The following is a 12705-nucleotide window of genomic DNA, read 5'->3' on the forward strand; positions in this document are numbered from 1 at the left end:
TTCTGGGTCGCTGGCGGTCCCTGACACCACCCCTGAGGTGGGGCCACAGATCCCCAGCCCTGCTTGCCCTGTCTGCGGCTCTTGGCTCCTACCTTGATGGTAGCTCGGGAGAGGCTCTAAGGAAGTGGCTTCACTTCACATCTTCTCACCGTTGGCAGCCATTTTACTTATTTACTTTGTAGGAGAATAGGACCTTGTATATGAGATTTTCGGTCACTGGACATGCTGTAAACCGAAAACAGAAGCAACAGCAAGATCTCCAGCAACTTAAAATTAATGGCACATATTAAGTGTGTCAGTTTCTCATTAATAACACTTTGGTAGTAGAGTGACTGAATATTTCAGTCATAAAATATTAATATTAATTAGCAAATTGATTTGCAATTTCAAAGTCTCAATAAGTAAGTGACATATTAATTAAATCCAAATAAAAATCAATTCAGTGATGGAATCTCACTATACAAATAAATTTGGGGAGATTTCATTTGTTTTAGCGTACACATATGGGTGATTCCTTATTTTTATTCTAATTATTTGAAAATTGCCGTTTATAATGACGTCAGCTAGAGAGTGTAATGCTAAATGAGATGAGTCAGAGAAATCCAGGTACTGTATGATCTCACTCATATGTGGAATTTAAGAAACAAAACAAATGAGGGGTGCTTGGGTGGCTCAGTGGGTTAAGCCGCTGCCTTCGGCTCAGGTCATGATCTCGGGGTCCCGGGATCGAGTCCCACGTCAGGCTCTCTGCTCAGCGGGAAGCCTGCTTCCTCCTCTCTCTCTCTCTGCCTGCCTCTCTGCCTGCCTCTCTGCCTACTTGTGATCTCTGTCAAATAAATAAATAAAATCTTAAAAAAAACAAAAAGAAAATAAACAAAACAAATGAGCAGAGGGAAAGAACAAAGAGAGAAAAACAGGGAACACTGGTGGTCACCAGTGGGGAGGTGGGTGGGGGATGGTGGGCAAAGAGTACACCTGTCACAATGAAAAAATTAAAAAATAAAATTTAAAAAGAGATAAAATAATTATCAAAGCTACCAAAGAGAATACAAGAAACTCAGAAAAACAAGAAAATCAGTTGCTCCGTATCTTGTGACTGTAACTACCAGTTGTGGTAATTGGTGCCAACAAAGGGAAATTCATGGTGATCTGTTACTGAGAATCAAGGAGGAGAGTTTGAAAGCCTAGTCCACGAATGTGGTGAGTCAGTGGCGTGCGGGTAAAATGCATCCTCTGTCTGCCAGGAGGGCTTCTTTGCAAACACGACGTGTGTCGTAGGAGCCTTTGAGTCCCCCGTGGCGATCAGGACCCAGCAAGGAGGACAGCACTAGAATCTGGGGAACCTCAGCACACAACAGTGATGACCCCCAGCGGGTTAAGGCAGGGGTCCTCCGCACTCAGGAAACATGCAGGTCTTTGTAGCCATGCTCATAGGGGAGGGTCTGCGGCGTGGGCTGGGGTCATCAGTTGCCTCCTCCTGAAGACCCTGGAGGCCCCGCCATGGTAGGGATGGTCTGACCCCAAGAATGTCTGGGCTGTAACGTGTTGAGCCAAGTGTGGTGAGAGTGTGAGGGTTGGCGGCAGCTCCAAGGACTTCCCCAATAAGTGACGTGACTGCCCCACTGTACCTTGTGGTAACACGGCTTCCGCTTCAGTTCCTCACCTTAAATCAGCAGCTGGCAGGGGTTCCGGAACACGTATGTCCGCCCGTGGTTTATATTGTGCCCCTGCAGCACTTCCCAGACGTTCTTCTGGCCCCTCAGACACACGATGTTTCAGCATTTCCTTCACTGCTGCTTACATCTTTGTAACCTAGTTGTAGCGTGTGTGTGTGTGTGTGTGTGTGTGTGTGTGTGTTACAAACCATGACCACTGAGTGGGGCATGGTTTATCCTGAGATCACGGGCGTACGTGCAGAACACAGATCATTAAAGCACCTGGACACCCAGAGGAAGGACCGGCCATGGATGGGCCACAGGTGAGCCATGGACAGGCCACAGGCAAGCAGGTCATGAGGTCCCCTGGGGAAGGGCACTGGGGGAGTCCCAGGGCCAGGATAGATTTCCGCTTTCTCCTGGAAGACTGAGAATCACCTGCTCCCTGCGGGTTCTCCAGGAAATCGTAACATTTGGGTCCAGGACAATCACAGTAGAAGAGTAATATGACCCGTTAAGTGTAATTTTAATGGTCTGTGGCAGCTCTTGAGTATTGGGGTCCTTCCTAGAATGCCACAGCGAAGCTATTTCTGGGGTCCACAAGTGATGCTGATCTCAGTGTGGGATGAGCACATGCCCTGTGCCTTTCCGGTTGGTGGGCAACTGTGGTCGGGTCACCTGTGGAGCTGGGGTGTGACCATTCTCTGTGTCTCAACACGTTTGGGGTCCCCTTCTCTGCCTCCCGTGTCTGAGGGTCTGTGGAAGAGATAAGTACTCTGTTACGTGTGTGTGTGTGTGAGTGTGCGTGTGTGTGTGTGTTCGCACATGCACAAATGCATGGAAGTCCCTCCCTAGACGGTGTCAACTGCCAGAGTTTTTAATGAAAGGGGAAAAAAATGTGAGAGCGGTCTGAAGTAAGTGACGACATTTGTGTACATAATCCCAGACGTTCTGGAAAAATAAGTGAAATGCATTTGGCAATAACTCAAATCTGTGAAATAGAAAATTCCCCAAACACCCTAAAAATGAGAAGAATCGCTTTCTCTGCTCGTTTCAGCAAAGGGAGCATCCCAGCATAGGCATTGCTCATATAGTGAGAGAGAAAGCTGTGGCCAGAGCAGGGAAGGTGTTGGCTCGCAGTGTGACACACACACGCACACACACACACACACACACACGCACATGTAACTCTGGAAGGCAGTGTGACTTGGGCAGAAACCAGGAGCTTGGACACACCTGCCCAAGACCCTCAGGTACAGGAGGTTCCAGGGCAAACACCCAGATAGTGCTGTTCTGGGCAGAGATGACCCACCACCACGGGCCTCAGAACTCTGGTGCTTGTGGCGTCTGTGGAAATTGTAAAAGAGGCGGCAGGCCCTGGTGTTTCACAGGGACTCACAGAGGATGGAGGAGAGGCCAGCCAAGCAGCAGCCAAGCGTGTGGGAAGAGCCCTTTTGTGGGGTGTGTGCTCCATAAACCAGCAGGCAGACCTTCTGTCCAGGCCAGGAGACCCCTGTCCAGGGCCTGAGAGCAAACCCCAGCGCAGGAAGGTGAGGTTTGTGTCAGCCCCCGCGGAGGTCGGAGCCCCTGAAGGTGCTGGCGACTGAGGCCCTGCAGCTCTCTCCCGAGAGAGAACAATGAGACGCCCGTACACCAGGCCGTGTGCTGTGATGGTCGGGGGCAAAGACTGGAGCAGTGGCTCTAAACCTTGATTCTTGACCCATGGCTCTTAAAACTCAGCCATCGAAAGCAGATGCCTGATGGGCAGGAAACACACAAAAGGACGCTCACCGTGGTGGTTCGCTGGAGAAATGCAAGTCCGAGCGTGGTGAAATACCACTCACACCCACTGAGATGGCTGTGACTTAACAGGAAGAGGAGGAAGGGGGAGGAGGGGAGAGGAGGGGCATCTGAGTGGCTCACGTGACTCAGCATTCCGCTCCTGATTTGGGGCCATGGTCTCCAGCTCACAGGATGGGACTCGCATCAGGCTCTGCACTCAGCTGGGAGTCTGCTTGACATTCTCCCTCTGCCCCCGCCCCCGCCCCGCTCTTGCAGGCACACACACTTTCTTCAACAACTAGTATTTGGGATGTGGAAGAATTAGAAACCTCATCCTTGCTGGTGGGAAAGCAAAAGAGCACACCTGCCCTGGGAAACTGTTTGTTGGTTTCCCCGGTCAGTTCAGTATCGAATATTGCCATGTGACACAGAGTCCCACTCCTAGATGTCGATAAGGACTGAAAACAGGCTTTTTTAGAGAGAGAAAGAGCACATGCACACAAGAGGGTAAGGACAGAAGGAGAGAGAGGATCCCAAGCAGGCTTCATGCCCAGCACCGAGCCCTTCGTGGGCCTTAATCTCATGACCCTGAGCTGAAATCAAGAGTCGGACACTTAACCGATTGAGCCACCCGGGCGCCCCTCGGACATGGAATTTCGTGGCCGCTCTCTCTGCAACGTGATCCATGAAGACAGCAATGTGCCAATGAGGAATGAGCCTTTTGAACAACACCTTGGAGGGCTAGTCAGCTCAACCCAGAAAGCCACAGCGGGACCACGGGGTGATTCCTGCCTCTTGAAAACACCCTCCTGCTTTGCTTGAAGGTTCATTCACCAGAAGAGACACCTCCTCCGCTTGATTTCCCCCAGCTCGTGACTCAGTTCCTTGGAGTTAACAGAGGGGCCTCACCGATGTGACACACGCATTAGAAACAGATGTCGCCCAAAGAGGTTTGCTCTCACCTTGCTTCTGTTTGTGGGTCATGGCATGGCATCTTTTCATTCTGCACTGGGATCAGCTCACCACGGACAGCCAGCCGCCAGGTTCTCGTTCCCTTTCCTCATTTGGCCCATGGAACAAATCATGGGCTCAACAGCCACTCCAGACGAGAGGCCTCGTTCAGTTTGGGGGAACATGCATTATCGTAAGGGCACCACGCAGGAGATCTTACTGCTGATGAGCCCGAACAAACTAAACTTCCTAGCCGGCATTCAGAGCATGCCGCCTTGTAGATGGTAGGAGATGGGCCTGCACACTTGAAAGGGAAGACCTTTGCTTTCTTCGTTACCAGGCTTTATCATTTATGTGAATTAGAATGTTCCCCTGCAAAACAGGGTTTGAGTTTCCTGAGCTGGAATCTCACATTAGACCCAGCAGGCATCTCACACATACACATGTGGGTCTATGAATTTTGCCCACCACTCTCTGCTGGGGTCCTCCCCAGAGCCCCACATGCAGCCAGTCCTCTTCCCTGATATATAGCATGTATAGCATACGTCTGACTTCCCTCCTGCACACCTGCCATGCCTCTGTACCGGGTGGTGTCTGTGCTCTCACGTGGGCCCGCTGGGTCTGGAGCTCGTCTCCCAAGCCCCCTGGGCCACGTGGCACGCTTTTCACCAAGATCACGGCCTTCCTGAGTGTGGGAAGCTCCTATTACCATCTTGATCTACACAGGGGCTTGTTTCCTTCTCGTTTACAAGCTCACAGGAAGCCCTAGCTTTCTGAGGTTGTCATTACTGAAGTCGCCTGTTGTACGTAATCAACAGGCTCTGCACATTCACGTGTCTGCGAACAGGTCTCGCTCTAGAGACGGTCCTGCCACAGTTGGCTGAGAGGATCAGAGCTCACCCCCCATGCCTTCACTGAGTGTTGTTAGGAGAAAGTCAGACCCTACCGTGGGGTGCCCTTGGTTTGCCCCTTTTCAGAAGAGATCCTGCCTGTGGAGAAATGTCCCAGAATTGCTGTGACGCTTAGCACCATCAAAGAGCTTATGTGAGGCCCCGTATTTTGGGGGCGGAAATATCGATCTCCACCAAACAGCTTCTGCAGCTTTTCCTCTAAAGAAATGCCACCCCTCAGGCATTCCCGTGGAGACCGTGGCCAAGAAAACGGGTGGTTCCCATCATCTCACCTAACAGAACATGGATTCTTAAGTTCTGACCCCCCGCCCTTCACGGGATCACTTCCCATGATGTTGGCATGCTTCATCCCTCCTGGCATGCATTTACTCCAAACCAGCTCCAGAGTCCCAGGTACCAGAAGCCAGCACCCCCTTTCCTTGGGCTATGGGGTTCACCTATGGGCATGTCTATCAGGATGGTCCTGCCCTGAAGTTAAGAGAAAGCAAATGGAACACCTTCCTGGGAAGGGAACTTTGCCCCACCCATTGCCCAGGACCATCCTGGAATGGGAATGAGAATATCCTCTCCTCCCTCACCAGAACATGTCTGGGCTGCTCTGCCAGGCCGGTCCCCTGCGTGTGGGCAGGACGGCAGGGTCTGTCTGCCCCATCTGGTTTGCGGCACGTAATCCTGCCCTGGATTCTGCCAAACCCAGGCCTGGAAGGAGAGGTGGTGGGGACAGCAGGTCTGACTGCATCGTCTCTCCCACTTGATTCTGGGACACGGCATCAGAAAGGGAGAAAGGTGATAGTCAAGCCTTTCAGGAGGGGGCAGCATGGTGTAAGGAGAGGTGATGCAGCCGGGCTCCAGGACTGGATTTAATCCCAGCACCAGGCAGCTGGGCTGTCCTGAGTTGTTCTTGGGCTTCAGCTCTCCTCACCATCAAAACTTCAAGATGGCACCATCCTAAAAGTGTCTGATCCAATTTAGAAGAGCATGAGCCAGTAGGATTGCCAACAGCTATTTTAACTACACCCACTGTAACCAAAATGCTTCCCTTAATCTGTGAACGACAGCCGTACCTGAATGCCTCACTAGCCACATCAAAGGATCTACTCTGACTTTAGACTTTCAGTAGATGGAATTACACAGTTGTTCTTACAAGATTTAGTCATATTTGCCAGAATGGATAGTTTTGAGAAATGGGAACAGAAATGACTACTCATCCTTATTTTTTAAAACCAATTTGTCTTTTTTTTAAGTATTTTATTTATTTAAGAAAGAGAGAGAGAGCACGAGCAGCAGGGGAGAGGAGCAGAGCGAGAGACAGAAGCCGACATCCCCCCACACACTGCCGAGCAAGAAGCTCAATGTGGAGCTCTACCCCAGGACCCCAGGATCATGACCTGAGCCCAAAGCAGATGCCTACCCGACTGAGCCACCCAGGCGCCCCACCAGTTTATCTTCAACAGAAAGATGTCAATGACCAGATGACCCATTTGTCTTTCTTGCCTAGAAGCACATTCTGGCCAGAGTTCACTGAGTCCTGTTCGCATGGAGGGACCATTCCCTCCTCAGGCGTGCACCAGGCTGTGTTTGTAAACAGGCTTTGTGCAGATGGGGGTAAGAACGTAAGCAAAGGAAGGCAAACCGTGACAGTCTGAGCTCAGTGGAAAAGAGCAGTGCTTACCTTGGACATAGACTTGGTGTCTTGCATAGTACTGACCTCTGGTCAATCAAGTGAAGACGCAAGTGCTGTGGACCCCACAGTGATTGTGAGGAAACCTAGCCCTCCCAGAGCATCCGTTAGGATTACGTGGGAGCCCTCAGTCCGGGACAGCTGGGGGTGCCCTCTGCTGTACGGTGCAGGGCTGGGGCTGCATTACCATCCTGGTGGGTGAGGGGTGAACTCATTTTGAGGGCCACATCAAGGGCATCCATCTACCACCCAGTAGCTCATGGCTGCTCTGAGACTGAGCTCCCCACTGAGCCTGGGGCAGTGGGGTGTTCTGGCCACTGATTGGAATGTGTGCAGATGCTATTGTCCCAGCCAGCAGTGTAGCACCCCAGGGTCACAGTGACAGTCAAACATAAGGAGACCATGCTGAGATGAGGAATGCATTGCCAGCAGAAACAGTGATAACGATTCTTTCCTTGAAATTAGAGCTCTATGGCAAAATCCATTGTCACAGCGTTGACCTCATTTTGAGTGGACACTCAGATGCTGGAATTACGAGTTTCCTTCTCCTTTTCTTCTTCTCCTCCCAGATATGCGTGGGAGATAGGATCAAGTGATCATTTTACACAGAGTGCAGTAAGTGTGTATCAGTGGTGTTGTTAATCCAAGAGTTTAGCCTTGTCTCCGATCTGACTTCCCTCCAGCTGGCAGCAGCCGGTCTGGCCAAGCTTACTCCCCTCTGTTTGAAGTCTCATGAAGTGTGGATATGAAGGATGTGTTCACCTTGTTCCTTTCTCTCTCCATTATCCATGGCTTTTCCCTTAATGATTTATCGGGCTGAAGTCACAGGAGAAAAACTCCCTGAAAAATAAGATAGTAATAGCCAAAATATGGTTTTCAGTGCCAACCCTTAGGGAAGGGCATGACTCATTCCCCTACAGAAAAGGACTTGATGTTTAAAAAAAAAAAAAAAAAAGTTATTGACCCATTTGGACCAGAACAGGAAACCAGATCCCTTGCTGGAAAGCCACGGTCTGTCCCTTATAAAACTTTGCTACTTTGTAGCAGGAGAAAAGCCCCCAAACTGGAATGAAACATGGGCCAGGCTTTACCGATTCTGAGCTATATGGATTATCCTGGTTTTCCTTTTATTTAATACTGATGAGTCATCATTTTAAAGGATATGCGACTTAATAGTGTTTTCCTCCCAAGTTCTTCCATAGATTGTTTTCTATATTCTATGTACAGATTCCAGAAGTGGAGAAAGAAGGAAGGTAAGAGTTAACCCCCACAGAGCTATGGGCTTGCCATCTACAGCTTTTATTATGTTGAGATATGTTCCCTTTGTATCCACTTTGTTGAGAGTTTTTATCGTAAATGGAAGTTGACTTCCATCAGATGCCTTTTCTGGGTCTACTGAGATGATCCTGTGACTTTTATCCTTCATCTGGTTGATCTGGTAGTATCGCATTGACTGATTTGCCGGTGTTGAACCATTCTTGCTTCCCTGGAATAAATCCCACCTGATCATGGTGTGTGTTCCTATTAATGTACTGTTAAACTCAGCTTGTTGATGTTTTGTGGAGATTTTTTGCATCTGTGATCATCATACTCAATGGTGAAAAGCTGAAACTCTTTCTTCTAAGATCAGGAACAAGAGCAGGATGTCCCCCTTGATACTTTCATTCAACACAGTATTGAAAGTCCCAGCCACTGCAGTTTGGCAAGAAAGAGAAAGAAAAAAGCATCCTAATTGGAAAGGAAGAAGTAGAACTGTCACTATTTGCAGATGACATGATATTATACAGCGGAAACCGTAAAGATACCATCAAAAAAAATGTAAGGACAAATAAATTCAATAAAGTTGCAGCATATGGAATCAATATATAGAAATCAGTGGTGCTTCTACACACTAATAAAAACTATCAGGAAAAGAAATTAAGAAAACAATCCCATTTAACAATTGCCTCAAAATAGCAAGGAATAATTTAACCAAGAAGGTGAAAGACCTGTATGTTGACAGTTGTAAGAGATTAATAAAAGAAATTGAAGAAGACACAAATAAAGGAAAAGATATTCCATCCTCATGGATTACAAGAATTAATATTGTTAAAAAGTCCATGCTACCCTAAGCAATCTGCAGATTCAGTGCAATCTCTATTAAGACTCCAATCCCATTTTTCAAGAAATAGAATAAATAATCGTAAAATTTGTAGAGAACCAGAAAAGACCCTGAATAACCAGAGAAATCTTGAGAAAGAACAACAAACCTGGAGGTATTCCTGTCTTTGACTTCAAACTGTATTATAAAGCCATAGTAATTAGTACAGTATAATGTTGGCATAAAAACAGGCACATAGATGCATGACACAGATTAAGGAGCCCAGAAATAAACCCATGCATGTATGGTCAGTTCCTTTATCACGGGGAGCCAAGGATGTACAATAGATAGGATGCTCTCTTTGATAAATGGTGTTAGGAAAACTGGACCACTAACTTTTACCATTACACAAAAACTAACTCAAAATGGATTAAAGATTTGAATGTAAGACCTGGGACTATAAAATTCCCACAAGAAAACATAAGTAGTAAGCTCCTTAGCATTGGTCTTGGTGATGATTTTTTTGAATTTGACACAAAAAGCAAAAACAAGTGGGACTACACCATACTGGAAGGCTTCTGCACAACAAAGGAATTAATCTACTGAATGGGAGAAGATATTTGCAAATCATTTACCTGATAAGGGGTTAATATCCAATGTATATAAAGAACTCCAACAATTCAGTAGCAAAAAAAAACCAAACAATCCAGTTAAATAGTGGGCTGATCTGAATAGGCATTTTTTTTTCCAAAAAACATGTAGATGGCCAAAAGGTAAACAGATGCTCAACATCACTCATGATCAGGGAACTGCAAATCCAAACCACAATGAGGTACCACCTCACACCCAGTAGAATGGATATAATCAGAGAGAGAAGAAATAACAAGTTTCAGGATGGAAAAAAAGGAAACACTCATGCACTGTTGATGGGAATGTAAATTGGTGCAGCCACTGCAGAAAACAGTATGGAAAAGAGTTCCTCTAGAAAGTAAAACCAGGACTATCGGAAGATCGAGCAATTCCACTTCTGGGTATTTATCCAAAGAAAATGGAAACACTGAGAAAAGATGCACTTATCCCTATGTTCACTGCAACATTACTTACAATAGTGGAGGTATAGAAACACAGAACAACCTACAGACATGTGTAGAAAGAAACTGTACATGTGTGTATATAATATATATTTTACATATGCATAATAGAATATTATTCAGCCATGAAAAAGAATGAAATCTTCCACTTATGACAAAATGGCTGGACCTTGAGGGCATTACGTAAGTGAAATAAGTCAGGTAGGTAAAGAAAGAAAATACTGTGTGATCTCTCTTGTCATGCAATCTAAGAAGAAAAAAAAAGCTAGTGGTTACCAGAAGTGGAGGGTGGGGAGGGTGGAGAAATGGATGAAGGGAGTCAAAAGGTAAAAAGGGGGAAAAAAAATTGACTCACAGATATCTTCTGGCCAGTCAAAATGTTTTGAATATTTTGGCCACCCGTGGGTTGAAGGTTGGGAAACACAACTGAATGGCAGAATTCTTGAGCAGTGTTGTTGGACCCTGGTCTAGTGGACCCTGAGATTTGCCTGCCTGTGAGTGGGAATAGTGGGGTGTTGGGAGAGATCTGTGTGGCCCAGATGGAGCAGACCGGTACTAAATAAACCTGTCGTATCAAAATTGAGTAGTGTTCCAGCAACACAGATAACGGATCATGAGAAGCCCCCTGTTGGGGGTAACAGACACCACGGCTTGCAAGAGCTTGGGATGAGGTGTGCTCTGAGCTCCTGGCTTTCTCTAAGATCATCTTACCTGGCCTTTAAGAGGACATTCTTCCCAAAAATATGTATCAGAGCAGACGGAAACCACCTCTAACATGACAGGAATATGCTAGATGCTGACAACAATTTGAAGTCAATGGAATTTTCCTGTTCTAAAGATGGGAACATTCCTACTGTAAGATCCCCTGCCCATGTATGCATGGGGGGTGCTCTACCAGGAGAACCATGTTCAGGGCCTCACTGAGATGTCAGAGTACTATTAATGGCAGTAGGATTATAGAATTAAAGCCTGAAATCAGTATACAATGGATGACCGGTAAAGTACTTCTAAGGGAATATTCTGCACAGAGCCACAAAACGCTCAGGGCATGGAGAGGACAGAGGTGAATTCATAGCAGTGTGGAGTGATCAGTCAGGCACACATAGTTGTGGTGAGGACTGAGGACAAGAGGAATTGACGTTCTGAGTCTAGACAGGGTGGAGTGAACAGAGCAATTAGCAACAGGGTTGTGAAATGCATGGTCCAGAATGTCATGTTTGCGGGATGCCGAACGGGGCCATGCCTGCTTCAGAGATAACCACGCAGCATAGTGTCTCGTTCTCCATCATATTTCATAAGCTTTAACAAACCTTCAGAACAATGCTCGCAGTCCCCTTTCACTGGCCAGCCAGCCAGCCGTCCCCGGAAGCACGGCCCCAGCTCCAGACTTCAAGATCGTCCTCTGCTTTGCTTCACTGACGTTATTTTATGTGCACGTTGCATTATTAAGTAAATGCAAGTTCTGTCTCCTTGGGGCCCCATAGTTCATACGGAGGTAGATGTAAGATAAGAGGTGATATTTCAGAGTTCGTGCTGCTTTGGCTTTTTGCTCGGTAACAAGTCCACTGTCTGCATAATGCAAGGACTGGGGCAAATATTTATACTTTTTTTTTTTTTTTACATCTTGCTGCGGAAGCCTAAATAGGCATCGACAGATTTTCTGGGTGTTGGCCTGTTTCCTGTAGACTCCCCCCACCCCCCATTCCTTTGGGAATGGTGCATTTCATGAACAAGGCACTGGATTTTTCTGGCGCTTGGCATCTCCGAGGAAGCACAAACTTGCACCAAAAGCAATCTTGGTGTTTGCTTTGCCTTTAATATTTATGGACAAGGAAATCTGAGTCTCAAAGATGTTCTTGGGGAACTGAATGATAATACGCTGGCAGAACAGAATAGGACTAGAGGCCGAGTGCAGGAAACACTGGGCTGCTGCTGAATGTGATGGGTTTCCTTTACATGTTGTTTTAATTTTTATTTTTTAAGTAAGCTCTATGCCCAGCATGGGGCTTGAACTCACAACCTTGTGATCAAGGGTCACATGCTCCAGCGACTAAGCCAACCAGGTGCCCCCCTACATATTTAACTACAGAGAACCCATCATTCATATGAAAGCTCCCCCCATGAGCTCCTTCAGCGGGTGCTCTTAAGGTGTGTGTGTCTGTCCCCAAGGACCCCAGAACAGGTGGCGGCGAGGGAGGTCACCAAGTGACCAGAGGTGTGGTCAGCGTCATCAGCACCCCTAAAGACAGGCTTCTTCTCCAGGACCCATGTTCCTCTTGACTCTCCGTTCCGCTCTTCAGCACCTAAGACCTTGTTCCTATGACGGGCTGAGGTTTCAGGAGGCGCGTTCACACCTGCACTTTGGTCAGGAGTAGTAGCCAGTTTCAGCTGGTACGTGTGCGTGGAGGTGGCAAGGATCCACCGTTCCCTCATGGTGACGAAAATAAACCTTGCAGCAGCGGCTTCGGCTGGAGGGGAAGTGAGAACACAGACCATCCGAGCCCATCGGTGGCAGTGACCTCAGAGGCTTGGAGGGGCGGTTCGGCAGTTGGGG

General features: G+C 47.5%; 1 protein-coding gene across 3 annotated transcripts in view; it reads left to right on the forward strand.

The window, feature by feature from the left end:
• The window catches only part of COBL (cordon-bleu WH2 repeat protein), a 260358-nt gene that overhangs the window by 135681 nt on the left and 111972 nt on the right, over positions 1 to 12705 (forward strand). The gene's annotated exons all lie outside the window — the stretch shown is intronic.

Source organism: Neovison vison, chromosome 4 (assembly GCF_020171115.1).
Source record: "Neovison vison isolate M4711 chromosome 4, ASM_NN_V1, whole genome shotgun sequence".
NCBI lineage: Eukaryota > Metazoa > Chordata > Mammalia > Carnivora > Mustelidae > Neogale > Neogale vison.